The sequence below is a fragment of the Neomonachus schauinslandi genome, chromosome 12 (genome assembly GCF_002201575.2).
Source record: "Neomonachus schauinslandi chromosome 12, ASM220157v2, whole genome shotgun sequence".
Lineage (NCBI taxonomy): Eukaryota > Metazoa > Chordata > Mammalia > Carnivora > Phocidae > Neomonachus > Neomonachus schauinslandi.
Genome location: NC_058414.1, coordinates 103,400,020 through 103,414,422, shown reverse-complemented (window position 1 = coordinate 103,414,422; position 14,403 = coordinate 103,400,020).

The following is a 14,403-nucleotide window of genomic DNA, read 5'->3' as shown; positions in this document are numbered from 1 at the left end:
ATTCATCCCAATGTTTATAGCAGCATTATCAACAATAGCCAAACTATGGAGAGAGCCCAGATTTCCATCGACTGATGAATGGATAAAGAAGATGTGGTATATATGGTGGAATATTATTCAGTCAGTCAGAAAAATGAAATCTTGCCATTTATAATGACATGGATGGAGCTACAGTGTATTCTGCTAAGTGAAATAAGTCAGTCAGAGAAAGACAAATACCATATGATGTCACTCATATGTAGAATGTAAGAAAGAAAACAGATGAACATATGGGAAGAGGAAAAAGAAAAAAAGGAGAGAGGGAAACAGACTCTAAGAGACTCTAAACAATAGAGAACAAACTGAGGGTTGATGGTGGGAAGTGGGTGGGGGATGGGTTAGATGGGTGATGGGCATTAAGGAGGGCACTTGTTGTGATGAGCGCTGGGTGTTGTATGTAAATGATGAATCACTGAATTCTACCCCAGAAACCAATACTACACTGTATGTTAACTAATTAGAATTTAAATTAAAAAAAATAACATATTCAATATGATACCATTTTGATTATAGTCACCAAAGGCATTTTGTGATTTTAAAAAAACATAAGAGCATGAAATTTTAATGTTTTTAAGAGGGTTCATGGCAGGGGGCACCCGGGTGGCTCAGTCAGGTGCATCTGCCTTTAGCTCAGGTCACGATCTCAGGGTCCTAGGGTTGAGCCCCGCATTGTCGGGCTCCCTGCTCAACAGGGAGTCTCCATCTCCCCCTCTCTCTGCCTCTCCCCCCAACTCTTGCTCATGCTCTCTCTCTTGCTCTCTCTCAAATAAATAAACAAATCTAAAAAAAGTTTTCATGGCATAATAAAAGAAAAAGAGCACAAAATAAAAAACTAAAAACTAATCATGTAACCACCATACAACCAGCGAATGCACTCCTGGGCTTTCGTCACAGAGAAATGCAAAGATACATTCACACAAAAACCTGTGTGCAAATGTTAATAGCAGCTTTATTCTTAATAGCCCCAAACTGGAAACAACCCTATGTCTAGTGGATGTCCTTCAGTGGTTAAACAACAGTGGCCCATCCACACCGTGGGATAAACTCAGCAATAAAAAAACGAGTTAAAGATACACACAAACACCTGAACGAATCTTCAGAGAATTATGCGAAGTGAAAAAAAGCAACCCCAAGAAGTTACACACTACATGATTCTGTTTATGTGGCCTTCCCAAAGTGACAGAATTACAGAGATGGAGGACAGATGTGTGGGCACAAGGGTTAAGAAGAAGGTGGGGTGGCAGGGAAACGGGTTTGGCAATGCGAGCATCCTGTGCTGATGGAAATGTTCTGAGTCTTGGCCGCATCAGGGACAACTCCCTGGTTGTGATTTGTGCTGTAGTTTTGTAAGATGCCACCACTGGGGGAACTGGGTAAAGGGTACACAAGGTGTCTGTATGAGGTCTGCATTCTCTCTCAAACAAAAAGTTTGGTTGAAACAAAGGCTCTGTGGCACAGTGATGGAACAAAGCTTCAGAGTTCTTGACGTTCAGAAGTGGGCAGAGGTGTCGTAATGCAAAGTCTCATTTCTTCTCCTTTCACTTCCCGGCTTTCGTTCCTGGCGCTCGCTGTCCGAACTCATCAGTCATCTCAGAACTGCCTGTAACTCGGTGCAACGGCAGTGACGTGAGCTCGGGTAAGCCGCCATCGCTGTGAAGCTGGGGTGACCATAGAGGTGATGCCTGGGTGTCCACATTCTGCTCTGCAGGCCTGCCTCGGACGCTTTCTGCGGTGGTGGTTGTTGTTCAAACACCCTGAGTACAGTTAGAGGACTGTTTCCTTTGCCAAATTTCCCGTACGGTTCTTGTTTTTCTTTGGATGGACGTTTAAGGCAGTGGTTGGTTTATCTTCTTTTGCTATCAAAGTTTGGATTTGAACACAAAATCATGAAAGGTTGATAGGGAGCCGTCCTGACCTAGCAACTGGGAAAAGGATGCTGAGCATTAGGATTTGTAAGTGCTTGCCATTAACATTCAACACTGTCCACTAATTTTCCGATTCAAGGTTAAATCAGTAAGTAGGGAGCATGGAAAGCTCTGATTCTTAGAACCGGTTTCCCTATGAAAAAGAAACCAGTTAACACCAGAAACACCTGTTAACACAAAAAAGTTGCCAACAACAGAACATAGGAACCACGGTCTGTGCTGTTTTGAGGTGGGAGGCCATTTGGTGAGCCTTCTCTACCACAGCAGGTGGGAGCAGAACCCTCTCCTCCTTCCAGTCCCAAAATAAAGTTTTAAACAAGAATCAGGCTTTCAGGCCGGCCACAAGTGCCTACTTAAACCGTAGTCGAGCTGAAATTATTTCTGTATTTATTTGCTTCCACATTGACATGGAGATATTTAAAGATAAACTATGTATATAAAGTGCTTTATTCTGATTTATTAGTTCACTTCGTGTGAGGTAGTCTGAGAACCTAACCAGAGTTAACAGTTCCCATAAACAAATGCTGCCTTAATTACAAATAACTGACGTGCAAATAAACCTGTGGAGCCCTAACAGGTTTATGATTTGGAGATCTGTGTGACAGTTTTGTCCACAAAGTCATTGATAGATACGAAGAATAGAAAACACTGACTCACCTAAAATGAACAGAGATACAATAGTTACTGTTGCTTAAGAATTAGAAGGTTTGGGTTTGGCACTCATTTCTGGTGACATGGCCATGCTGTGAGGAATGAGCACCGGAAGGACCATGCTCCAACCCTCTGACCCCGGTGCCCTCAGGGAGATGCTGGGACACTTGCTGGGGCCTCTGGTCCCCTTGTTGTGGACCAGGGAAGAGACGGACAGAGGCTTCCTGCCACTTGGTGTCGAGGAGACCCCTCGTCTGACCTCTTACCCCCCAGTGTCCACACGGCCGGGGTGGGGTGAGGAGTCTCTGACTCGTTTCAAGCCCCAGGGTCGCCCACTTCTAACCCCAAGCCCACTGTCATCCTGCCCTGAGGATACAGCCTCCCGTCCTGGTTTGTTTCCGTTGGCCCAGGCGCAGTTCGTCCACGAGTGAGGCCAGGCCTAAGCACACGGTGACAGATGCCCAGACTACTCATGAGGACAAGAAGCAGAGTTCCCAGAGTCAGCAATTTAGAACTGGACTTGGAATCTGCTCCCACGTGCAGAGATGGCCCTTTCAGAGGTGCCTCGAAGGGAAATAAGTTTATCTAAAGACACAAAGGCAGAAGCAAACAGGAAAAGCCAAGCAGGGTGACATGCCGCTTGGAAAGGGCTCTCAGGGTGGGAGACTGGCTCCCCAATAACATTTCAATAGACACAAATGTGACCCTGCTGCTCCCTGCCCAGCATCCCTGCCCCCCGCTCCGGCCTCCCTGCATTATTCCCTTCTGCCTCTCCTCTCCTCTCCGCCCCCCACCGACCTGCTTGCCCTCCCACAAAACCCCCAGCTTCTCATTATTTCCAGAGCCGAGCCTTGAGCCCGTGCTTTTATTTCTTAATTCAGTCCAAGGTGAAGACACTTGCCATGCTACTTTTCCCCAAATATTTTAATTTGGGTAACTGGGTGATGGGCATTAAAGAGGCACCTGATATGATGAGCCTAGGTGATATACTCAACTAATGAATCATTGAACGTTATATCAAAAACTAATGATGTACTATATCTTGGCTAATTGAATTCAAATTAAAAAAATATAAATAAATAATCAATATTATAAAAAAGAAAAAGAAAAAAGAGAACACAGAACAAAAGCAAAAGAATGAATCACTAATGGTGAAATTTTAAGACTCAATAAGTGATCTTTTAGAAGATGTTCCTTTCCCTTCCCACCATCCCGATGCTGTTCCAGGTGGGTGAAGCCAGTCTCCCCATGGCATGCCAGGGTCTGAGGCTTATGTTAACATAGAGAACACCTCTGTCTCTGTGACATCCTGAACCAGGAATGGGTGTCCACCCCCAGGTCACCATTATATCCATCGCTCACTCCTTCTCTGCTAGCAAACAGCCGAGGGACCTACCAGCCGTCTTAGCACGAGGTATGCGGCTCCTACGAAGTTCTACCTTCCTGCTGAGGTGGCTGAGGCTCTGACCGCCATCATGCATGCCCCCAGTGCTGCCCAGCTCGTAGTGACGTGGTCATTCTAGTGCCTGGCTTTGTACACCCGAGAGAACTTTCCTGGGGTCTTCTCATTGGATCCTCTGTAATAGTGGAGGGTAGGCGGAAAGGCTTTCTTGTCCCCCTTCTGCAAATGAGAAGTGGGACATGGAGGCTGTGACCCATCCAAGGTCACACAGCTGAATGATACTCTTCACTGGTGTTTAAACCAGTGCTTGTTCTCATCATTGGGCCAAAGCTGCTCACCTCCCACTGATTTCTCTGAATTAAAATAATGGCGAAATCGAGGCTCTGGTTATTGGAAATCGATACAGGAGGAAAGATTTCTGGTTGTCAAGGTACAGCCGACGCACAGTAGTGATGAAGAAGCTTTGCCAAGATTCCCCCCAAAATAGAAGATCAGCAGTACAGTCCCAGAAGCTCCCTAGGATCCTCCCGGCCTCCATGTGCAGACAAGAGTGGGGACGGAGGAGGGTGGACGCATTTACTGACCTACCATGTTTAAAACGAAAACAGATTTTCTAGAAATCAGATAGTTTAAAATCAAATGCCCCTAAGGTAGCCAATCGAAAAGAGAAGAGCTCAGTAGACAGGTGGTTAATATTTCTGTGCATTTGTTAAAAATTGATCCCCAGGTGGGGCCGAGTTGGAGGTGTGGGGAGTCAGGATTAGACGGTATGGTCCCTGCTGGCCTGGAGATGGTGCTTGCGCAGGAGGTTCTTTCTGCTTCTGAGCAGCATGGGGCCTCCAGGCGGTGTACCCGGGCGCCACTGGCACTCGGTGGAGTCTGGGGAGCTGGGCACAAGCCCACACTCGGGGCTGCAGGGGCCACTGGCCTTGGAATGGCCTTCACGGTTTCTGTGGCCTGCAGAAGGCCGCGTGTGCTCTGTGTCCACCCCCTCACCTGTGGCGCAGGGACCAGCAGCCCCAGGGCCTTGGACGGCCACTTGCCCGGGCTTCTGCAAGTAGTGCTACGCAGAACCGCATCTCAGCTGCGGCCGGCGCTTTCCGGCCTCGCCCACTGATGCCCTCACGGGTCGCCAACATGACCTCATGGCTGATCACATGTTTTTCTGCAGTCCTTTGCCTCCTACACCATCTTGGCCGTTAGTGAAAGCTACACTTTCCCGTACCCACGGAAGGGACCCAGGAGGCGCGGGGATGACACCACTGGATACTGAGAAGCTCAACTCTTAGCCGGGGCCTTCCCACACTCGCTGCAGCACTGAGCCGCAAGGACTCAGGTCTGGCTGAGCCGAGGTTTTGCTCCCCGGAGTCAGGTAGGCAGGTCTGAATTCTCACCCCAGTCCCGGTCACAACCATGTTGCAGGGCTTGAGGGGGTGTTGAGGTCACTCCACAAGTCCCTACAGCGCCCCTGGCCACCGAAAACTACAGGGTGACTGTCCAATCCAGTGCTGTCCCGCACCAGGGGGCGTGGAGGGGTCAGGACTCAGAATGGGTGGCGGGCAGCAGAGAGCGTGCCGGCAGCCCATTGCTAAGACCAGCCACCGGCAACGCCCGGCCCGGAGGGCCCTGTGAGTGGGGGAAGGGGGAAGGTGGGGCTGAGAGGACATCAAAGGGGTGGGGAGACCTCAGAAGGAGTGGGGTTGCTGGTGGCAAAGCAAAGCCAAAAATGGGTGTGGCTCCTCCGTGGGGACCTTGCTTGGTTTTCGAGGAAATTAAACTGCCCACACGTAGGAGCAGATTCCTCCTAACCTCGACGGCAACCATCACCGTGGACAGAGGGGCTTGGCTTCCAAACTCCCTGAAGCTCCGGCACAGAAAGAAAGGGCTGGCTACGGTGTTTCCAGCCCCACTGCTCTGGGGCAGGGAGATGGCGCTTCCAGAGGCGCCTGCAAGGGAAGTAAGTTTCTCTGAAGACACAAACAGGAGCAAACAGGAAAAGCCAAAAAAAAGAATCTTTGCAGAAATGCATGTTAGCAGGATTCCTGTTTTGCTCCCCGATTAGCGGCTGTGACACTCCGAATGCATGTCAGGGAGACTCCCTGGCTCAGGACGAATTCTAGAAGGCAAAGTGGCACGGTGAGCTGGGTGGTTTGGGCACAGGGCCGAAGCCCTTCCCATAACACGGTCGAAACCCCAGGTGACTCAAGGGAGACCGTTGCCTGTTATCATTGGTGTGGCCAACAGTGGTGGTGCCTGGCGACACGTGCTGTCCATACGTGTTTTATCCACAGATGCCCCACAGTCTGAGCCCCGCAAGAGGTCTGCCTCCACCAGCAGCTCTCGTGGGATGGATAAATCCTGCCCAGTCGGGCCGCCGGGTTCAGACTGTTCTAAGCCGGGCGTGTGTTTGCCTGCACACACAGCACGTAGTCAAGGAGGCTTCAGGCCCCACGGTCCGCACACCGGCCTGCATAGAGTCCCCAGGGACTGGGGACGAGGGAAGGGAGCAGAGAAACCTGTGGGGAGTGCTTCTCTTGGGTCCTCTTCTCAGCCCACCCACCCCTGTGGTCCTCTAATCCCCCCCCCCCCCCCCCCCGGGGCCCCCAAAACCCCCCCCCCCCCCCCCCCCAGAGCAGAAGTGGCTTCAGATAGAGGCGGGGTAAGCCAGCGGGCCTCAGGCCTGAACAGGTGCCTGGCGTCCTGCCTGCCCCTGTTTCCCCAGCAAGGGCCTCGTTGGACCTGCAGCTCTGGGCTGCCATGGAAGCAGAGGCCCCCAGTGGCGAGGGGGGAGCTACAGAGAGCAAGAGCCACCGAAGGAGAAGCAAACTGGGGCCGTGGACAACAGCCACGCGCACCAGTGACGACTGAGTCACCCAAACACCCACGTCGAGCTGTGCCTGCAGCCGCCTTCCTCCTCCACAGAGCTGCTCCGGGTGGAGCCGCACTGGGACAAGCCAATGGTGAGGCCAGGAAATCAGCCGAGGAACCAGGGGCATGCTGCTGCCAGACACAGGGAAACGTGGCTGGGACAGATGGCGACCCTGCGGACACCTCTGCCTCTGGTGACAGCTAGGGCTAAAGTGTGCAGGGCAAGGGAGTATGTACTTCCAAGAGAGGACCCGGCTCAGACTGGTGCCCTGCCCCTCCGCCCCCACAGCCCAGGCCCATGCACCCCGCCTCGCCAGCGAATAAGAGCCCTTGAGAAATCATGGAGCCACCCACATTTCAGGGGGTGGATGAGGAGTCGGCCATAATCCCAGGGGCCCTTCCACGTACAGATGCCCCAAACTTGTCTGAGTGTGGATTTGACTTCGCTGTGGAATCCTGGGGTGCACGGTCAGGCTCATTGACCCACGGGAAATTCCCAGAGAGCAGAGCCCTCGCCTCTGTCCACCTGTTGCGGTGCTGATGGACCGCGTACGCATCAGGGCTCGAAACGCATTGGCTGGAGGGCAGGACGGATGCGCAGCGGAAGCTCAGTGCCCCTGGCCTGCACTTAGGAGCAGGAACCCTCCCCGGACAATATGTCCCATCGTGGAGCACAGCGACTCAAGACTGCCCTGAGCCTCCCTGCTCAGACCAGGAGTACCCCCAGGTCTGTGACGGTTCTTTCCAATTCCGCCCGTCCACCCTTTGGTTTTGGTTGCAGCTCTCTTCTGCACATGTTCGAGAGATGTGCAATATCCTCCATCCATTGCCCCTGCTCACTGCACCGCCCCCTCCCTCCCCCGGGCTTACACACCAGCCCCACAGCATTCCCACCCGCACTTACCGTGAGCCATTCCGGGTCCATCAGACCGCAAATGCCCCGTGGGCATCCCTGCCGCAGGCTTGCTTCTGCATCCAGGGAGCCTCCTCGGCTGTGCACAGCTGCTGGAGGTCCTGGGGACGGGACCCCCGTCCTGGCTCCTCTGTTGCTCAGCAGGATAGTGCTCAGGCAGGATGGTTTACACAGCTCCTCTGAGAGCTTCTGTTGGGACCAGCCCTGGGTCTTCCTCCCCATCTCACGGCCTTACCTTGGGTTTCCTGAGGTCTGCCCCGCCCTTCCTCAGGGCCTGCTCTGCGGGGTCCTGAGCTGAGACATCTCCCCCTGGGCCAGCGACCCCTCGGCCTCTGCCAGCGTCACAAGCGCATCTCAGGAACCAGCGGCGTCCAGCTCGCCAGGCTTGCTTTAAGATGGGTGGGCTTGGGCGACCCTCGGCTGCATGTGCAGGTCTAGCCTGGGTGATGCCATCACTCTGAATCGAGCGGCTTCCCTGCTTCTGCCTGCAGATCGCCGCTGCGACGTCACTTGCGTGATGCCGTGTTGCAATGCAGAGAAGCCCGTTTAGGTGTCCCCCTCCATGCAGAATCCACCTGAGAGAGAAACGAAAGCTGGGACAGAGGAAAAAACTGGCGGGCCCTCCCAGCCTTCCCGCCGGACGTTTGTTTAGTTCAGCTTCTCCCTGCAGCCCAACACCCCCTCCCCAAATGAAGCCGTGTCCACGACTCCACAGCAGCTCTTGACCAAGAAGGCAGGATGTTATTTAATGCAGAGGGCCCGTGTCCACCACACCTGCTCACACGAATAATGATGAACTTCAACTAGCTGAGCCAGATTTAGTTTGTCTCTGAGACCACAAACTCCTCAACTTGCTTCCACAAAACAGTTTCACCGTATTTCCTCCACTCAGTGAAAATAATTGTGTGCCCCAGATGCAAAAAATCTCATGAGAGACACACCAGATCAAAGCACCACTTCCTCTTCCGAGCCTGACATGTTCCCGGAGAGATGTGGAGAGCCAGTCTCCAGTGCCAGGGCAGGACATGTGACAAGTGTCCCTCGGATCGGGACAAGGACAGGGAGGACATCAGAAGAACACAGATCCTGGTTCACATAAGGAGGCATCTCCAGCAGCTGGAGCTAGAAATGGAATTACAAGACCTCAAGCAGGTGCATCCAGACCAGCCTCTGACTCCATGTGGATTGGGCTGTGGCTCACATCTAGATGAGCCTCTCCAACCCCCTCCCACCTCTGATGGGACCAGAGTTTGTTGGGTCCATTATCCAAAATCTGACCCCCACCGACCTTATTAGCTATTACTTAGCATCTTTCTCCATCTTAAGAGCTTGGGAAGTGATTATGTATTTATGTATTTAGCGGTTCTTCAGTATTTTTTTTTTTTAAATCCAAAGTCATAACACTATTACCACTTTTTAGAATTTCCTTTGATTTTTCCAGTGTTACATACAAATCCCCTTGAAATCTCAAAAATAATGATTAGGCCTCATGGTTTTCCAAAGCTTGGGGTTTATTGAATTATATTTTTATAATATGCCCATGATGGAACCTTATGTAAGAGTTGCACATGCTAAATTTGCTTTGGAATTTAAGTATATTTTGAACTCATGACATGGGACTCTTGCCAAAAGGAATTGTAGGAAAGGGGCTTGGGACGGAGGTCTTGTTACATGTTTTCTAAATGCTCGCAGCCCTTGATTGGAAGAATCTAGCAAGGGGAATGAGACGTTCGGCTCATCGCCATAGGTCAGCCCCCACTGGGTGACCATAAAGGCTAACGGTCTAAAACTAGAAGTTGAAAAAGAAGATGCAGGTATCATGTGGACTCATCTGATACAGAATAGTCTGCTTGTCTTTCAATATTTGTCTCTTATTTAGAGGAGGGCACAAGAAAAATGGAGGAACTTGGCTAATCAGTTGCTTGGATTTATTGGTTTCCTATTAATGGAAATTCTACTCTGTACACAAGATATTAGTCTTTATTTTCAAAGATGAAGAGAGAAGTCATAATCTGTGTGTATTGATATAGACAAATGGACAATCATGACCATTTCTGGTTACGCATTTGTACGTAACATCTACCAGCTTTGCAATGCTAGTTTCCAAGTGACCAGACAAACCATACATATCTTCTGCCATTCTTTCTGGCTTCTCTTTCATCTTTTCCTCTTATAGGACTGACCTTGAGCCCTATGCCCTTGCATTCTAGAGAAGGCCTGATATCAGTCATCGTTCTGAGTATAAATCATTACATTCCTCATTGTGGAAGATTTGTATACTGTGCCTTTGGTCATGTTGTGGAAAAGAAGGCTCTGTTGGAAAAATTTGGGCTCCAGAGAGCAAAAGGGAGATGCATTTGTTTTAGGATGCAAGAATGAACATGAACGTCCCTGAAATCACACTGTCTTTTTGCAAATCTGCTTCAGTGACTCCCTGTTAAGGCCTTCCCAGCATTCCAATAATGCTCTCTATTTCCTGCTGGCCGCTAGTCCAACCCCCAACTGCAAGGTCACTGTTTTGAAGTTGAGTTTCATCTCTGCTTTGATGAATGGACGTATTTGAATGAACAGAACGTTCTGTCCCACTGCTAAAGATAAAGTATATAGATAGCATTTTTAAAGGCTATAGGGCAGAGACCCTACCAACAAATACATTTCGTTTGCTTTAATTGTGGCTATTTTAATGCATATTGGTGGCTCAAATCTATAAAGGCTCCATGAGATAATGCAATTGTGTTTAAAAAAAAAAAACTTTCCAGCTTTATAAATTGGAGAAATTAATCAAATTAAAATAGTCTTGAGAAAGCTCTCAGTGGGATTCCATCCAAGTGGTCTACAAGATCTTGGCCTCATAGACGGCAGAGCGCCCAAAGCCCTTCCTAGCTTCAGTCCTTGTGGTTGCAGAACACCACTGCTCATGGAGGCTCAGCAGAGCAGACTCGGTGACTTCTTAGGAGGTGACTGGTAATTGTAATAATATTAATAATGCTAATTTGAATAAGTTCAAGATTAAAGAGCAGCTGTGTTAACATTGAATCATCTTTTGATAATAGATTTGACCTTCAGAAACAGCCAGGAGTTGTAAACCCGTGAAAAGAATTTGATTTCCCTTACCTGTATTATATAGAATGAAATGGAAATTCATTGTCTTATTGCATTTCTTCTATGTTAAAGATTTTTTTTTCAGGCCTTTGTTGACTGTGTTGTTTTGTGTGTGTGAATTGTCTTTTAATGTCTTTTGATTCTTAATGACTCATAATGGCCTTTATATATGAAGGTTCTTAAACTTTTGTCATTATGTTTCGTTTACTTAAACAGTTTTGTTTGTTGTGTTTTCCTTTTCCAAAATGAAAATATCGTTGTCTTCAGGAACCATAAAAATTGTACATTTACATTGTAAAAAAAAGGGGGGGATTCAATCATACAGAAAAATAGGAGGAAGAAGACAAAAAGCATATCACCAGAGAAAAACACTACTGGTTTTTATTTTTCCAGACACTTTTGTGTGAATTAGAATTTTATACAAAGGCATTATTGTATGTGTTTTGTTATGGAACCTTTTATTCATGGAAGTATATGCCGCAGGTCTACTAGTCAATGCAGTGAGTATAGACATGCATCATCAACTCGGGCTTTATGTGTCACTCTTTCAACATAATAGTAAATTAATTGGTTTGTAGGATTTAGTGTGTGCTATTTTTTGTGGTTAATTTTTGAGCTTATACAATATACCAAGAATTGTGATAATACTGAATGTATCATCTTATTTAATCCTCCTATTTTTCACATTTTATGTATTTAAAAAAAGGTTAAATTGCTTGCTTGAAGATAAAACTAGTCAATGCAGTTTTCTTTTTTTCTTGTTTTCACTTACCATAATTTTTCAAAAAATATTTCATTTATTTATTTATTTATTTATTTATTTATTTATTTATTTATTTATTTAGAGGGTTTGAGCTGGGGAGAGGGGCAGAGGGAGAGGGAGACAGAGAATCTTAAGCAGACTCTGGGGCTTGATCCCACGACCCTGAGATCATGACCTGAGCTAAAATCAAGAGCTGGAGACTTAACTGATTGAGCCACGCAGGCTCCCCTCACTTACCATATTTTTTAAGCCTTCTTTCCTTCCTTCCTTCCTCCCTCCCCTCCCCTTCCCTCCCCTCCCTTCCTCTCCCCTCCCTTCCTCTCCTCTCCTCACCTCTCCTCATTTTGTATCTGCATGTCATGGTCTTAGAATACAACCTGTATACTTTCTGCTTTTGCCCGTTTGAGATTTTATTTATGGCATTCTATTTGATACATTTTAGCCAATTTTCTATGGACATTGAAAAGGTTTATTTTCTCTAAGATATGAATTTCTATATTACATCATTCTTAATTTATTCCTTCATTCTCTCTGTACCTTTCTTTAAAATTTGCTTCATCAGTTGAAGGCAGGTAGAAGGACTGAATGTTGGGTCTCCTACTACATTTTGTTTCTGGTGATGTCTCTTGAGTTACTACAAGTTCACAACAATTATATATCTGTGTTGTGAATGGTACCCTTTAAAATACAAAATTATTGTCTTTGTCTTTTTAATATCTCTACTCTGATGTCTACAGTGCATGATATTAATTCTATCATCTCATTTTCTGTATGCATGTACACAATTCATCCTTTGAACCCTTTCCTGTCACTTCATGTGCTTGTAAATAGCGTGTAGAGGGTTTGGGTTTGTGACTTAGTCTAGGAGCTGTGGTTTAACGGAAAGGTAGGAGTCGCTCATGGGGGACTGGTCCCCAGCACGCTGGCCTCCTAGAAAAGGAGAACTCCGTGAAAAGTCACCTGCGACCAGAGGCTTGGATGCCAGTCCCATCACACTGGCGGGAGACCCACACTGCTGCCCAACCACCGGGCCGCGCTACCCGGAGGACCAAGCCCGGGCTTCTCCAGATGTTTGCGAGAGCACCCCGTCCCTGATAACATAAGAGAGGGGCCAGGAATTCTAAAGTATGCAGCTTCTGAGCCCCACAGTCCAAGGGTCAGAATCTCTCCTGGAGTAGAAAATCAGGTTCTGCTGGATTTCTGCTTCTCCCCTGAGTGCCGGCCGTGAATGTGTTTGAGGTTTCCCTGCGGATGCCGCTCCAGGTGTGTGGGCTGCTCGGTCACCTACCCGTTTGCCCACCAATCACCTGCTTCTTGTTTTACCTGAGAGCTGCCGCCATCCTCTATCTCGCAGGACGTTCTGTTCCTCGCACATCACCACTACCAGCTACCTGGGGCCTGGTGACAATCTCATCTGTCAAGAGCGTGACCCCAGAAAAGGCAATAAGTGGGAGCAGAGGCAGCTGAAGACCCCAAACAATGTGGGTGTCAGGCAGGCACCATGTACTGTAGCCTCAGGGATTCCAAGGGCAGAATGAGATCGGATCCATAGCCTGGGCGCAGAATTTCTGTGGCTCAGCCCTCGCGTTCCCCTGACGTCCTCCCACTCCTCTCCTCTCCGCGGCCTGCCTTGGGATGTCAGATCTTCCACGTGTGTTCCCTCCCTTGGCCTCTGCGTGAGCTGCTCCCCAGAAGCAGTGTCCCTACCCCGATGTCGGCGCAGAAGTCCCCTTCCTAGCACTCAGACTAAAGCCCGCTGCAGGGGTACCTCCTTGCCCACACCAGCCGAAGGGGTCCCCACTAGCCCAGGCCCCGCCGCTTTGTGCTGATCCGTGCTCCCCAGATGGGGACAAGTTTTTGCCTGCCTCGACCAGGAACTGACACGTGTCCTGTCCACCTCTGGTTCACTGGCCAGCACTGCTCAGCCCCGGGAAGTGATGAGCATTGCCCTTGGCTTCCAGCTCCCGTCTCCGTGGCCAGTACCTGTCATTGTCCTTGGCACATCTTAGGTGCTCCATTAAAAGATGTTGACGGAGTGAAAGAAGCTACGACGAGGTCCCTCCTTCAGGGAGTCCATGGTCAGCCGAGAAACATGGGGGACACGTGGGTAAGCCCGGGAGATCTCCTGATGGAGGCAATGTGCCGCGGGCATAGGGGTTGGCCTGGGGGAAGGTCTGGGGGAGCCAGACAGAGGAGATGAGCTCTGAGCTGAGTCTCGTAAGAGGAGAAAAGAACTCACCGGGAGAACCGTGCAAACAGGAGGAAGCCTGGTGCTCTGAGTGCTCGGAATCTCACGGACCGAACCAGAGCGGACATGTCTTCACTTCAGGGGACCCCTGGAACACGCCGGAGAAAGTGCGTGGCACTCCACGGTGTCGGCGTGAGAGGTCCCTTGGGCAGCCATGTCCATGCTGTCGTGACGGGCACACAAGGCAGAGCCCTGAGTGAACAAGTGAAGAATGGAAGAAGAGAAATCGCCAGGTCTTAGTGGTTGGACTCCTGGTTTGCATAGTGATGGGTATGCTTCCCAACGCAGGGAAAGAGGAGGAAGGAACAGGTCCCCTGCTTGCACTGCTGGTGTTTCTACATTTTACTCTCTGAAGATTCCCCAAACCCACAGCCACGCTGGCTTCCTGTCCCTGCATGCACCTGTGTAAGGAACTGGCCCTCTGGCTTCTAAACTTATGGCAGGAATGTTTCTATTCATATGGCCCAATATTTGCTAACGGTGAATAAAGAA